This window comes from Macrobrachium rosenbergii, chromosome 47 (genome assembly GCF_040412425.1).
Source record: "Macrobrachium rosenbergii isolate ZJJX-2024 chromosome 47, ASM4041242v1, whole genome shotgun sequence".
Taxonomy (NCBI): Eukaryota; Metazoa; Arthropoda; class Malacostraca; order Decapoda; family Palaemonidae; genus Macrobrachium; species Macrobrachium rosenbergii.
The window spans coordinates 21,960,624-21,975,872 of record NC_089787.1 but is presented as its reverse complement, the minus strand read 5'-3'; the positions used below and the strand labels follow the sequence as shown (position 1 = coordinate 21,975,872).

The 15,249-nt window shown below is 37.1% G+C and overlaps 1 long non-coding RNA gene across 1 annotated transcript; it reads right to left on the bottom strand.

Moving 5' to 3' along the window:
* Window positions 1-7,638: 7,638 nt before the first annotated feature.
* LOC136830605 (uncharacterized) lies at window positions 7,639-12,132 on the bottom strand. Its single transcript, XR_010850679.1, has 4 exons — window positions 11,544-12,132; window positions 9,002-9,132; window positions 8,616-8,724; window positions 7,639-7,864 (listed from the first exon to the last, which is right to left on the bottom strand). It is a non-coding gene; the product is annotated as an uncharacterized lncRNA (long non-coding RNA).
* Between the last annotated feature and the right edge of the window lie 3,117 nt (window positions 12,133-15,249).

The following is a 15,249-nucleotide window of genomic DNA, read 5'->3' as shown; positions in this document are numbered from 1 at the left end:
AATTGGTAAAAGGTTTCTTGTAATTTTTTTCCTAGGAAGTTTTTATTTACTTAAGAAGTTGCTGGTGTGTGAATGTTTTGTAAAAGGTTTTCTTGTAACTTTTTTCCTACATTGTTTGTCATTTGCGTTAAGATTTCACTGCAACTTTTTTTTCTTTTTGGCTGAAACATTTTCTGTGTCGTTTGCACTGGAATTTGCTAGTTGGTGATATTTTGCTTGAGATGCCTGTTAATTTAATTTTTGAAAAATTAACCTGTGAATTTTCCATCATAGAAAGTCTGTCCTATCTATTTTTGCCACTTATGATGACTTAGAGCTCGTGGGCTTATGCTCTAATTGCCTATTTATTCCAGGATTTTTATCCTTATTCTGTTAATTAATGAATTTTATCATCACGAAAATCGTAGTTTTTCCTGTGGAAGTTTTGTCTAGAAATTGTTAGTTCGTCACTTCAGTTTATTTTGCCCAAAAGACTGTTTGTTTGGGCAAGTTGCTTGCTTTGAAAGTGTACCAGTTTGGCTGAGTTGTTTGTCCTGAAAGTATGTTGGTTTGCTAGAGTTGTTTTGAGGGAAAGTGATTGTGTTTGGTAATTTTTTTCCTTAGAAAAGTGTTTAGGAGAGTTTTTTTTTTTAGAATAGGAAAGTGTGTGTTTAGGAGAGTTTTTTAGCCTAAAAAAGTGTATTTTCAAGAGAATTTTTTTTTATCTTAGAAAAGTGTGTTTTGGGAGTTTTTTTTTAGGAAAGTGTTTGTTGAGGATAGTTTTTTTAGCCTAAAAAAGTGTGTGTTTGGGGAAGTTGTTTTAGCCTAGAAAAGTGTGTTTAGGGGAGTTTTTTAGGCATAGGAAAGGGTGTGTTTGGGAGAGTTTTTTTTAGCCAAGGGAAGTGTTTGTTTTGAAGGAGTTTTGTTGCCTGAAAGTGTCTAAAAATCCTGTAAATTCAGGTTTTTTTATGGAAATTCAGCGGTATTTAAAAAAAACTGCTGCTTTGTGACTTGTCTGCTTAAAAATATTCAGATGTCTTCCTAGTCGGATTTTGCTTAGGAAGTCTGTTGATATGTTGGCTACAAAGTTGGATAGTTTGAGAGTTTTTTTTCCCCGAGAGTGTTAAGTTTTGGCTTTGAAAATGTGTATATTTTCCATAGAAAGTTTTGTTAGTTTTGCTTAGAAAATGTATCAAAGGTTTTGCCCATAAAACAATAGTTTTTGAAGGTATTTTTCCTGAAAAGCCTGTCATTTAGGGAGTATTTTTGCTCCTGATAGCAGTAGCAAGAATAGAGGTTTGGTATTTTTCATCTAATAGCAGTAGCAAGAATAGAGGTTTGGTATTTTTCATCTAATAGCAGTAGCAAGAACAGAGGTTTGGTATTTTTCATCTAATAGCAGTAGCAAGAATAGAGGTTTGGTATTTTTCATCTAACAGCAGTGGCAAGAATAGAGGTTTGGTATTTTCATCTAATAGCAATAGCAAGAATAGAGGTTTGGTATTTTTCATCTAATAGCAGCAGCAAGAATAGAGGTTTGGTATTTGCCATCTAACAGCAGTAGCATAAATAGAGGTTTGGTATTTTTCATCTAACAGCAGTGGCAAGAATAGAGGTTTGGTATTTTTCATCTAATAGCAATAGCAAGAATAGACCTTCAGTATTCTCTTGGAAATTTTGGATGCATAAAGTAACTGAATCATCATGAATTACAAGTTCGGTATTTGTGAAAATGAGTAGTTAGTTACCCGAACAGAAATAAGCATTGTGTTGGTCTGAAAAGAGTCAAAGCTTTTGGAAAATTGATAATACCACTTGCTTTCAGCAGCATTTGTAATGTAAAAACTAGGTAAAATTACATTATTTTTTCAAGTGTTTTTAAGAAGGGTACCATTTTTCTTGAAGGAGTAAGGTAAAAGGCCCAATTCTGAAACATCCTAATTGCTAAGCAGAAACTGTGAGACACTGCATCAAGCTACTAGAACTTGAAGTAGTCAGGAGCCTAGTACTAGCAGTTTAAAGCCACGTGTTGAAGCATAATGTCAAAATTAATAGGAAGCTTTGCAGGAAGTTTTTATTTTCTAAACCGTGCTCATTGGTCTTAAAAGTAACAGTGGTAATATGGCCTAATGGTTAATACTCGGTCGTAGTGGTTGTTTTTTAGTCTTAATCTGGAAGGTCTATGGAACTGTAATTTCAATTTGTAGCAACGTTCTAGTGAGCTATGTGAAATGGCAGTTGTCTCAGTCTTGTAGCCCCGTTCCTGTGAGCTATGTGAAATGGCAGTTGTCTCAGTCTTGTAGCCCCGTTCCTGTGAGCTATGTGAAATGGCAGTTTTCTTAGTCATGTAGCCCCGTTCTTGTGAGCTATGTGAAATGGCAAATTTTTTAGTCTTGCAGCCCTGTTTCAGTGGTCAATACGAAACTGCATTGTCTAAAATTTAGGCAATTTTCATAGACTTAGTCTTGTTTAGTTGAGCAATGCAAGCAGGAATTTTTAAAGACATGTTTTTAATGAAGTATATAGGATGAATATTGTAGTCTTGTAGCCCAATACCAAAACTCCAATTTCAAAGTCTTGTAAAAGCTGGAAGCTGATTGATTTGAGGTGACATCCTAACTTCAAAACACCCGAAGGAATGTCCCAAATCAGGTGCTGGACATTCCTCCCTAATTACCTGGCAATGGGATGGATTTTTGTAAGGCGTATCACACAGAACCTAAACTGGCCTGGTGGTCCACGTGCACGGTGAAGGTTGACGTTAGTCCGACCTGCTGTCCTGCTGGGGAAGGAAGAACTCAGGGCAGGAGGATAGTAGCTTTGCACGTCTCTGACCATTTACCTGACTCAATCACTTACATTGAATGGTGTCTGGCCGTAAGACGAAGTGGTTTGTTTTGGGAGGGAGGGGTGCCTCAAGGCACGCTTGTTCCACCGAAGGCGTTTGGGTCACTTGTCTGCTTTTGGGGGGGACTGTGTGTGTCTCGGTATGGTTAATTGCTTTTGTTGTAACAAAGCCCGGAGGATGACTTTGCTGTTTTCAATAAAATTAATTGAATTTGCGTCTTAATTTACTTGTGAATTTCCCGTAGTTCTTTCATTCAGAAAGACATCTGAGAAGAATGTAAGTGAATATTTGTACTTAGCAAATCAAGTAGCAGACAGAAGTTAAATCATATACACTGCTGGTAACGAAGAAGGCACTAAATTAAGTTTATAATTTTTACAAACTTTCAAAAGTAATAGGCTTGCAAGTGAAAGTTGTAGAGTTTTGGCTAATGAGTTTTCTACGTTCAAAAAATATTCATAAGGTGCCACTTTTAAAAGATTTGAAAGTCAATATGTTCAGGAGAGTGTGAGAGGTTTTTAAATTCCACCAAAATTTTTTCCCAGTAAGGCAGAAGTAAAATGCAAAAAGGTGAATTTGAATTAAATATTTGAGTAAAAAGCCCTATAGATACGTCCCTAATATGAGTTGGCAGCAAATTAAAATCGGCAGATAATTTCAAGTGGACAAGTAACTTTTTCCAAATTGTAATTAGGTGCAATAGACTGCTATTTCTACGCTGGTTAAGTCCGTCAGGAAAAAGGCACTGATAAAACGAAGTTTTGTAAGTCTGCACAAGTCAGAATTGTTCATTTCAGTCTTAAGTTCTATGACACCACTGTTTCTAAAGAATCGAAGAATATGAAGTAAGTCGTATTTAGTATATCTGTATCCAGAAGGATGTCACAGCAACCAATTTTCTGGCATATTTAAGCAATCTGGCGTCTCATCTCTGACAAGAAGTCTGTTCTGATGGCAAATTTGAAGTCTTCGGTGTTTATGAAATGCTTATGACTTAAATTTTGCCACCGGAATTGACATCTTGATGTCAAATTGGACGGCAAATTGATGGAAGACATCAGGGAATAGGCCTTCTGTAGCCTCCTTAATTACTAAGTAATTTCACTCAGTCGTCCATACAGAGAATGGAGTCAATTTTCCGTATAAATATCGTTGAATACCAGGCTAAAATATCAATATCTAGTAATATTTACAAGTAAATTATTTCATAAAACTCCTAAGCCAAGAATTCTGTCAGTTACAAAATCAGTATCACAATGGCTTACAAGTTTCTTCGAGAATATATTTATCTTAGTCACCGTCTTTTTCTTACTGTTTCCCCGTTTTCTATAAAGGTGAGCTGAATGCAAGACCCACTTTCTCTAACAAGACGTGCGAGAGATTCCTGTGGTTTCTCAGTCTCGAAGAAAACTGAAAACAGATTGTATAAATGTATGTTTTCATCCCGTAGACTTTTCCAACATGCTATTCATAGAGAACTGGACTAGGTATTTTCATGGCCATTATACTGTACTTCCTCATTGGGACGAAGTTCTGGTCTTCAAAACTCTACGGGTTGAGCACGCCATGTTTCACTAGTCTCCACACACCAAGCATTTGTGTCTGTACGAAATCACAGCTATAAGAGTGAACGTAAGCCAAGGCTTTTCTCAGGGGTAACCTTAGCCCCTCCCACTGTCTCCCTGTACATAAAACCTCCTTTTACATTTGAAACTGACTGACATCCTTCAGAGCTGACAGAGAAAATGGGAATACGTCTGGGAAAGCATAAGGGAAGTCTATTAGGCTTTTCACATCTCGGTAAATCAGCAGTCAGCTTGGAAAAACAGCTCTTTCCGTCGATTTTGAAGCTGGTAATTGACCTGTTTGTTACCTCCTGCTGAGGACAACTCCCTCCTCGAGGCATTGCAGTGCTGGCTCCAGAGGGCAAAAAAAAATTTTTTTAAGTCTTTCTCATTATTAAGAAGAACCAGCCCCAAGTATGAAAATGTATTTTTTGGATTTAATTAAAAGAACGTCCGGTCAATTCATAGTTTTTATTTCCTCACTTTATTAGACATTGTTTTTAATACAAGAATTCTTACGTCATAACTATGACGTCACTCAGGCCTACACTGGTTTTTTTAATACAAGAATTCTTACGTCATAACTATGACGTCACTCAGGCCTATACTGGTTTACATTAGATTAACAGAACTTCATATTTAAGTTAAACTTAATACTTAATTATTTTCTCTTAATAAAATTAATCTTTACATTCAATGATTCATGACGAAAATACACTGATTTTATGAAGTTAACACTGTACATTAATCTAGTCTCCTGTCCTTACAATTCTTTCTCAACTTTTATACTTCACTGTCTACTTTATATTTCTGTACATGTAAATTCAACATTAACATATTCATTCATATACTCTAACTCACTTTTGTTACTTGGAAAAAACATTTTATTTTCGCTTATGCCTATATACTCATTCATGAGCAGGCAAACCAAATATCTTTTTCAACTGCCAAAAAATGATGGTTGCTACTGATCGTGGCTTCCACCTGATAGCGTGGGGAGGACGGGCGTTATGAATCCCCATCTCCTCTGTCTAGAGGAGCTCCTCCTGAAGCCTGACTGCAGATGACAGATCTGCAGCAATCAGAGAAGCCAGACAGAGGGCACTCCCAGCAAAAACTGAAGGCTTTGTATAAATCCTTCAAGACCCCATAGAAGGGAAAAACCTCATTTTATGATTATTAAAATAGAAGTGAAAATTTCACACCTCATTTTATTTATGGTGATTAAAGCGAACATTCTCATGAACAAAGCCTGTAAAGGCATTGACTACCACAGCACGCTTGCACAGCATAAAGGACCACACTTTGTAAAAAGTGTAAAAACCAAGAAGAAAAAGTGGAAAAACCATGAATCAAAAATGAAAAAATCAAGAATCAAAAGTGGAAAAATCCACAATGAGACAAACAGTAAATCAGCTTAGAAAAAAGAACACAAACTAAGCCAAAATACGAACACAAACTAAACTAACTTCAGTCAAGAAAACTAAGAAATGGTGTATAGCTGCCTTCAAAGATGATTGAACACTGTCCTCTTCTCAGGTGACGTTTGCAGGATAGAGATGATCAAAAATAACAATAAAATGCTTGGAAAGAAATGGCTAAAAATATGGGAGATCATTCTCTCTCTCTCTCTCTCTCTCTCTCTCTCTCTCTCTCTCTCTCTCTCTCTCTCTCTCTCTCTCTCTCATACTAATGAATTACCCCTGTTTCTGAATGTCGCTGGCTGATAGGAGGAACTGTCTACTACTTGGCAAAAACTGGAAAAAGGAGCCTTTACTGAAAGGTATGCTAATGTAATACAATGAACTCAGTACCAAACCTGGTTAAAGTACAGCAATGAACTAAGTAGCACCTTCAAAGAAAGTACAGAGAAAACTGTATATGCGTAATGTAGATAAATGTCAAAATAGGAACAGCACAGAAAGAAGGCAAAGGATTGCAGTGATTTAGTATATGAAATCACAATACTGAAGATAGACTTGTATAGAAATATACCACTCAATTCTGTGCTGGGAATTCCATCCAGTACAGGTACACCATAGATAAATGTCAAAATCGTAACAGCACAGAAAGGCGGCAAAGGATTGCAGTGATTTAGTATATGACATCACAAGACTCAAGATAGACTTGTATAGAAATATGCCATTCAGTTCTGTACTGGGAATTCTACCCAGTACAGATATACCATAGATAAATGTCAAAATCGTTACAGCACAGAAAGAAGGCAAAGGATTGCAGTGATTTAGTACATGAAATCACAAGACTCAAGATAGACTCGTATGGAAATATACCACTCAATTCTGTGCTGGGAATTCTACCCAGTACAGGTACACCATAGATAAATGTCAAAATCGTTACAGCACAGAAAGAAGGCAAAGGATTGCAGTGATTTAGTATATGACATCACAAGACTCAAGATAGACTTGTTTAGAAATATGCCATTCAGTTCTGTACTGGGAATTCTACCCAGTACAGATATACCATAGATAAATGTCAAAATCGTTACAGCACAGAAAGAAGGCAAAGGACTGCAGTGATTTAGTATATGACATCACAAGACTCAAGATAGACTTATATAGAAATATACCATTCAGTTCTGTACTGGGAATTCTACCCAGTACAGATATACCATAGATAAATGTCAAAATCGTTACAGCACAGAAAGAAGGCAAAGGATAGCAGTGATTTAGTATATCAAATCACAAAACCCAAGACAGACTTGTATGGAAATATACCACTCAATTCTGTACTGGGAATTCTACCCAGTAAAGGTACACCATAGATAAATGTCAAAATAGTAACAGCACAGAAAGAAGGCAAAGGATTGCAGTGATTTATTATATGAAATCACAAGACTCAAGATAGACTTGTATAGAAATATACCACTCAATTCTGTACTGGGAATTCTACCCAATACAGGTACACCACGCACCGCAGTTCTGTCAAAGCATTTTACTATCGGAGGTTGAACCCCCACAATAGACAGAAAAATACAAACTCGAAGGTGTCTTGAGACAGTTGAGCAAAGATGAAGAAGAGGAATCTGAACAGAACTCTGTAAACATGCTCAATGTGCATTAGAAGATGCAACAGGAAAAATAACTGACAGGTGAGACAGGGAGCTGCTCCCAGCAGCGGAGAGATCCTATCCATTGTTAACCATCACTTTTTTTGTTTTTTTTGGGCTGTTTTCACCACCTGTTCAAGTATCTGGCTTGTTTGCCCAAGGAATGCAAGGCACAAGTAAAATTGAAGAGGTTGATAACTCTTACAGATGCATATTCAACTATACAAGGAGTCACATGAATAGATTTGTCTCGAAGATTTACTCGTCCACTGAAGGAGACCTTTAAAAAACGAAATAAGTGAAAATAAATCACACTCTAATCTATTCTTGAACTGGGCAGTAGTGATCCTCTTGTCACCTTCAGATGGTATAGCTTGGTCCATGATCTCTGGTTTCCAGCAGTACCTAGAATGAAGAGAGCAGAGTTTAGTGTAAAGGGCAAATCTCGCATCTAAACAATTACAAAAGAACCATAGCTTTACAAACTGTCTTTTTTTCGGGCAAATCTCGCATCTAAACAATTACAGAAGAGCCATAACTTTACAAACTGTCTTTTTTTGGGCAAATCTCGCATCTAAACAATTACAGAAGAACCATAGCTTTATAAACTGTCTTCTTTTCCTAAAAACTATATGGTTAATATTCTTTTCAAAGTAATTCACACCTGTTTTTTAGAACGTATCTAAAGATGACTGCAATGATGTAAGATTCTCATACCGAACTTGATTCAGACTCGGAACTAGATTCTTGTAAATAAACCTTGTCATAAAACCTGATGATAAACATGTAAATCACGCTATGAAGGAATAATGTTATAAATAAGGAGACTCGAGAAGTGCTTCAGAATCCTATTGATCGAATAAAACAATCGACTGACTCATGACATTTTGGGAGGAAAACAACCAGAGTAAATTCAAGTAATCCTGAAGTAGTTTAACCTGACTAATGAGCCCCACATAGCAGATTCATGATTTAAGGATTTGCTTTTAAATGAGGGATGAAAATTACAACATAAAATCCCCCCGAGAACAAGATACAGCCTATGTTACTACCTATGCCTAACCCTTAAGATAGTATCACCTATAGGTATCACGATAACCTTACGAAACTGTCAGTTCGTTAAATCCTTTTCATTCCTAATGACAATCACACCTACCAAGTACATATCTTAGAGGCTTCCTGTTCCTGCCATATGGACTGCCATCTTAAGGTCTGATTCCTTTTGTGGTTGTTAGATTAAGCCAGCTATGTTCTGGTACACCTTACTGTTCAAAAAGGAAAAAAAATGTAATTCAAATCATTTTCACCAGCTATGTTCTGGTACAGCTTACTGTTCAAAAAGTAAAAAAAAAATGTAATTCAAATCATTTTCACAATAAGACAATCTAAAAGTGAGTGCCATGACTAGTTTCCATAATGTAACAGATGTTATCTAGCCTATTATATTACAGCTATTAACCATATTGATTAAGCTAGTTACCATTAAAGGTCAATATACCTACAAATGTTCTGGAAAACTACAAAGCTAAAATTTAAACTCACTTCAAGAGCATCTGCAAGTTTCTTGTGCTTCCAGAGGGACTTGGTACGATCGCTGGAGCTCCGTGGCTTCAGGCTTTCATCTTTTGAAGGTAAGCAATTTGAAACTGATGGTCAGTCTTCCTTTAGACTTCCTGGAAGGAGAATAATCAAAATTTGATAATCATACACAATGCTGGACTGAAGTTTTTTTTAAGATTAACCTATACAATAGTCAATGCACCCACTTAACATCTAGTAAATTTCTACATGTCACTAGCAGTTATTGTAGTTATTATTCTTATTTTGACAAAATTGTTTATTCTGCTAGCAAAGCTTGTTTAATTTTAATTTTTGCTTATTTTTTCACAATAATGTTTTAATTCCTAAGCAACAAAAGTTTGGTGATGCCTACAGAATAAACTGACATGAAATGCTTTTTGAAGTGTAGCCCTGCAGGGCGACTTTCTGAAAATAACAAGTAACAAAGTGTGTGATTACGAAGTATATTTTAGGTTGTGGTTGTGAAATATATTGTCCACAACTGGGAAAATAGCTACTGAAACGCCCATTTGAAAACGCGGATCTTTCGTAGACAGTGACCCCAAGTAGTCCAATCTTACATAATGACCCCCAAGAGATATCAGTCCTTGATAACGACCTCCGAGCCTTGTCGGGAGTCACTATCTAGGAGAGATCCGTTAATTATTTTGTCACGAGATGAAAATGACTGGGGAAAATACTAGGTTTTAATATAACAGGATGAAGACTAATGGTTTTACCCAGAAATACCAAAGGGAAGACCTGGACTAGGTGGGAATTACGTACAAAAATGGATTATTCCAGAGCATAATTTCAATACAAATCCACAAATAACTAGTAAGTGTAATGCATTACGCGAGCGGGAACTCGAAGGAAAAGGCAGCCCAATAAGTATGCGTTTTTAGAAGCATTTACAAATCCCATATAGAATTTCCTCCTCCTCAAATTTTGGCCTGTTCGGTACCTCGCTCTGTTCGCGAGGCCTTTCAAGAAGTCTTAGAAGCATCAGCCCAAAATTTCATCTAAAATAATTGCAGTTGGGACAACGTCATAGACCATTAATAGCTAGTAGATAATTATTACCCCTATATTTATCAAAACTTGCAATAAGTCTTAGCGGTCCTATGCTAAGTATTTTCATTCGTTGTCATTAATCTGTAGTCTATAAGAAGGCAAAACTTCTGTAGCATTACGATTTAAGGGGAAGAAACTTACATATCAATAAACATTTTAATGGGAAAACTAAGCAAAATGTACTACATCAAAGTTAAAAGCGTAAATTCCAACAAACATCGCTAAAATGTTGTATACAAGTCGACGAATTATTGGTTTTCATAACCAGAGCTTCGTACTATTATCCAGCATTTTCCAAAGGTTGTTTTCAACGTGTTTGTGATATGTATGCGATGTTTCCGAGACGTGTGGTCTTGACATATGTTACTGTAGTGTGGACGCACACTAAGAAAGTTTACTCTGCGTATGTGCGTGCGCGCCCACAGCAATATACAAGTTCCCGTTGTACCACTAGCACAAAACTAGTACAGAGACAACTTTCGTGGTATACTTCAGACGAACAGGCCAGTTGTTATGAAAAAACACATCACTCGCGTTAATAAGTATGAGTTAACTTACGAGAAGCTGAAATACAGGATTCCCTGGTCGTCCTCAAATGCCTAATTCGTAAACTGACTGACTTGTGGGCGTGGCTTAAGTTTAACGCTGTCAAAAGTGGCCCTCAGCGGCAGAATACATTTAGGCAAAATAAAGGTACTTCTTCAGAAGAGTTCCGCACAGATATATCGTGTTTTAATAACATTTTTGGACTGGACGATACAGAAAAGGGTGTAAATGAGGCACTACAGGTGAGATAATTTGAGAAATTTACCGAGATCATGTGGGAAATTTACAGAGATCATTTGAGGAATTTATAGAGATAATATGAATAAAATTTACCATCTTTTGTTTGTTCTTACGTTCATCCCCGAGAGGCTGGTACCAAACTCGGCGACCAGCGGAGCTTTTCTGTAGAATTGCCAAAATAAATAACTAAAGGGATACATATGAACAATATGGCTGCGACTTCATGTGATTTACGATGATTGATGGGTAAGGCATAAGTATGAAGTTGAAATGTTATACGAAGTATTTCCTAAGCAAGACAACGCTGAGTTGATTGGGCTTTAGGTCGACCTGACTTCCTTTGTTAACCTACCCACTGTCGCTGCTTCTACCAAATAACAGACATAATGAAGAATTAGTCTATTTGATAAAGGAATAGCTTTACATTATAAAACATTAGCCTTTCACCATAAATTTCGCGATTCCTTGCCACGTTTGAATCTAAATGCCACTGATGGGATTCTAAATTGTTTTTTGCCTTGAAATGTTGAAAATTTACTGGCTAAAACCACTTTGAACCTTCCACATCAAGTTGAAGCCTGTACTAATTAACTTTTATCCAGGTAAATGCCACCTGAAATCAACCACGTATGCTCCAAATTAATAACACAAGAGGGACACTTACTTACGCCATCCTGCGAGCTATAACCATGAAAATGACTCTTGGAAATGAGAGGTTTGGAAAAAAATCGTCGGTTCCACTACACGGCTACTGAAAAACTGACCAAGAAGTCAACAAAGATATTCTCTTGGCCAATCAGAGACCTCTACCGTGTCTTGTTCAGTATCGTCCTCTCTCATTGGCTGATGGATGGAAGACTTTGAAAGCTGTTCTCCCATTGGCTGGATGGGACTCGAACAGATTTTCGGAAGGGATTTGTTTTAAGAGATCATTAGCACTTTTGGAATCAAATGCGCTTATGAATTGTTCTTGGAAAATACATAAGTATAGGAATAGATACTGAACAACAAATAGTAGTAGATATAGACATACAGCAAAGAGTAAATGATGAAATTGGGAAGAATGAGAAGTAAAAATTAGATATAATTTGAAGAGAAAAAAAACGAACAAGAGTTTAGAAGGAAAATGGAAAAATTGGCTTCTAAAACTGATACCATGGGTAAGAAAAGAGCCATCAGATAAACAGGAAGGAAGCCGTGAATGCAAAATGCCAAGTCTTGATTATTAGGAGACTTCAATGCAGTGTAAATAGGTATCCAATGTCTACAAAAACTATAACAAGGAAAGCTTGAATTATCAGGAGACTCCAATGCCATTTATATAGGCATCTGTTGTCCCCCCCAAGTGCATAATTGGACAATCCTACAAGCATTTTGTCCTCATATAATTGCTTTGTGTGCATTCGCTTGTTGTTAAGGTTCGAGCTGATCATTACAGCTGCTTGTTGACCTATCCTAAGGGTAATCAATAGCTCTGGCTAATTACTAGCAAGTCGTTTGTATTGTAGTTTTAAATAGCACATATCAAAAAGGCTATTTCAAAGACCCAGGCAACTGGTAGCCATGGAATTTACGAGGCACCCTTCCAGTTGGATGAAACTGAAAAAAGTCTGGAAATAGACTGGAAAGAGACTGGAAGCTTCTCTTGTAGAGGCACGTTGGTTATTTCGGCTATTAAAATCGGAGAGAGAGAGAGAGAGAGAGAGAGAGAGAGAGAGAGAGAGAGAGAGAGAGAGAGAGAGACCTTGACCCATGGCGGGATTTTAACATGGCATTTTCTCACTGAGAAGGAAAACCTGAGCCTTTAAAATTTTTCGTGTGGGCCAATTGTACTTTTCCTTCTTTTCCTTCAAACTGGATACAATTCAGTATATTAGACCATCAATAAGACATGAATACATAAATGCAATATATTGCAATTTGCTTATATTACTCAATGTTGCAAGCAAGGCAAGAATTGCGAAAACAAGGAATTATAGCCTTAAGTTTTTTCGGGGCCAGCCGAACTTTTCCTTTAAACTGGGCAAATGCATGAACACGAATGCAATATTTCAATATTGTGCAACTTGCTTGCACTATGGAAAATTTTGCAAGCAATAAAAAAATTGCCAAAATATCTAGACAGTACCCATAATACTTTTTTCGTGGACCAATAAGACTTTTCCTTCAAACTGGGTATAATGCAGTCTGTTGGGCCACCAATCACGATTTGAATGCAACGTTGCAATATATTTCTGTAATTTTTACTTGCAGCATTGCCATATTTCCAGTACATTGCAACATATTGAATTCAAATAGCCTGCATTATATCCACTTTGTGCTTGAAGGCAGAGTTTTATTGGCATTTAGGTAAAAGTGACAAATCGGTCTGGATAAAAGAAACAATATCATTGCTTTAGTAATTTGATTTTAGCATTTTATCTCTGATATAATTAGATAAAAAAATTTAAACATGACTTTTTTATATTTCCTGAGAATCAGCGAAAATATTCCACTAACCGTAGATAGTTGCAGATATAATTTATTTTTGGTTTTACTTTTCTAAAGTAGATCTTATTGATTCGTTGTGAAAAGAAACTGCCAGGGTCAAACTAAAACGAAAATGAACGAAGGTTGTCGATATACGAACCAAATCACTTAATGAATTGAAGATATGTTCGCATTAAAAGAAATCAATTCTCTTCAGTTATTTTCCTCACAATTTTTCCAGATACTTTCCATAGTTCATTTTACTCTATTTCATTTGCAGACCTCGGGAATTGTGTACCTAGACAAAGACACCCCTGCCAACCTCCACCCCATCCTAGATAATACCAGTACATTATAGACCCCTACTGGAATCGCAGGTTACTTGTTCAGTGCTATATGAGATAACTCGAGCGTTTGAGAAATTCAGATTTTTCTCCGCGCATTGAAAGGGTATTTGAAAGGCCTGCTTCCAGAGTCTCTCTCTCTCTCTCTCTCTCTCTCTCTCTCTCTCTCTCTCTCTCTCTCTCTCTCTCTCTCTCTCTCTCATGAAAGTATACTGCACAGTGGTTCCAGTCCAGTCCCACCCTCTCTCTCTCTGTCTCTCTCTCTCTCTCTCTGTCTCTCTCTCTCTCTCTCTCTCTCTCTCTCTCTCTCTCTCTCTCTCTCTCTCTCATGAAAGTATACTGCACAGGGGTTCCAGTCCAGCCCACCCTATCTTTCTTTCTCTCTCTCTCTCTCTCTCTCTCTCTCTCTCTCTCTCTCTCTCTCTCTCTCTCTCTCTCTCTCTCATGGAAGTATACTGCACAGTGATTCCAGTCTAGTCCCAACCTCTCTCTCTCTCTCTCTCTTTCTCTCTCTCTCTCTCTCTCTCTCTCTCTCTCTCTCTCTCTCTCTCTCTCATGGAAGTATACTGCACAGTGGTTCCAGTCCAGCCCTCTCTCTCTCTCTCTCTCTCTCTCTCTCTCTCTCTCTCTCTCTCTCTCTCTCTCATGGAAGTATACTGCACAGGGGTTCCAGTCCAATTCCCCCCCCACCTTCTCTCTCTCTCTCTCTCTCTCTCTCTCTCTCTCTCTCTCTCTCTCTCTCTCTCTCTCTCTTTGCAATGTTACAAAGTTCACGTTAACTCTGCTAATTCTTATCATCATCATTATTACTTTTACCATCATAATTCTTACTGTATCTGTTAAATTTTGTTCCATCTTCTTAACGTATTTCATACAGCTTCTATTATGCCTCAATTCTAAGCTAATATGCTACATTACTCCGTTCTAAACTGAAGTAAATCATATTATTATTATTATTATTATTATTATTATTATTATTATTATTATTATTATTATTATTATTTGCAGAACTTACCAAGAACCTCTTAGCACAAACCCATAGCGAATTCTGAGTCAAATCATACATTCCATGAATGATATCTGTTGCAAGATGTATGTACGTATATGTGTGTATTATTATTATTATTATTATTATTATTATTATTATTATTATTATTATTATTATTATTATTATTATTATTATTTACAGAACCTACCAAGAACCTCTTAGCACAAAGCCATGACGAATTCTGAGTCAAATCATTCATTCCAAGAATGATATCTGTCGCAAGATGTTTGTATGTATACGAGTAAGTCTGTGTGCGAAGGTATAGAGAAGTCCTCGGAAATTCCTCCGAAGGTGACCTAAGCATGGCAGGGGCCTTCTGTAACACCTTCTGAGTCATTCCCTCGATGCCGTCATGTTTCATCCCGGCGCAGGATCCACCCTCCAAAGGGGCCTCTTCCTGTCCTAAGGCGTAGACGACCACGGGTATAAAAAGATTGCCTTGTCGTGGGTGGCGCCCGCCGAGAGAGAGAGAGAGAAAGAGAGAGAGCGAGAGAGCGTTGGTACTGTTT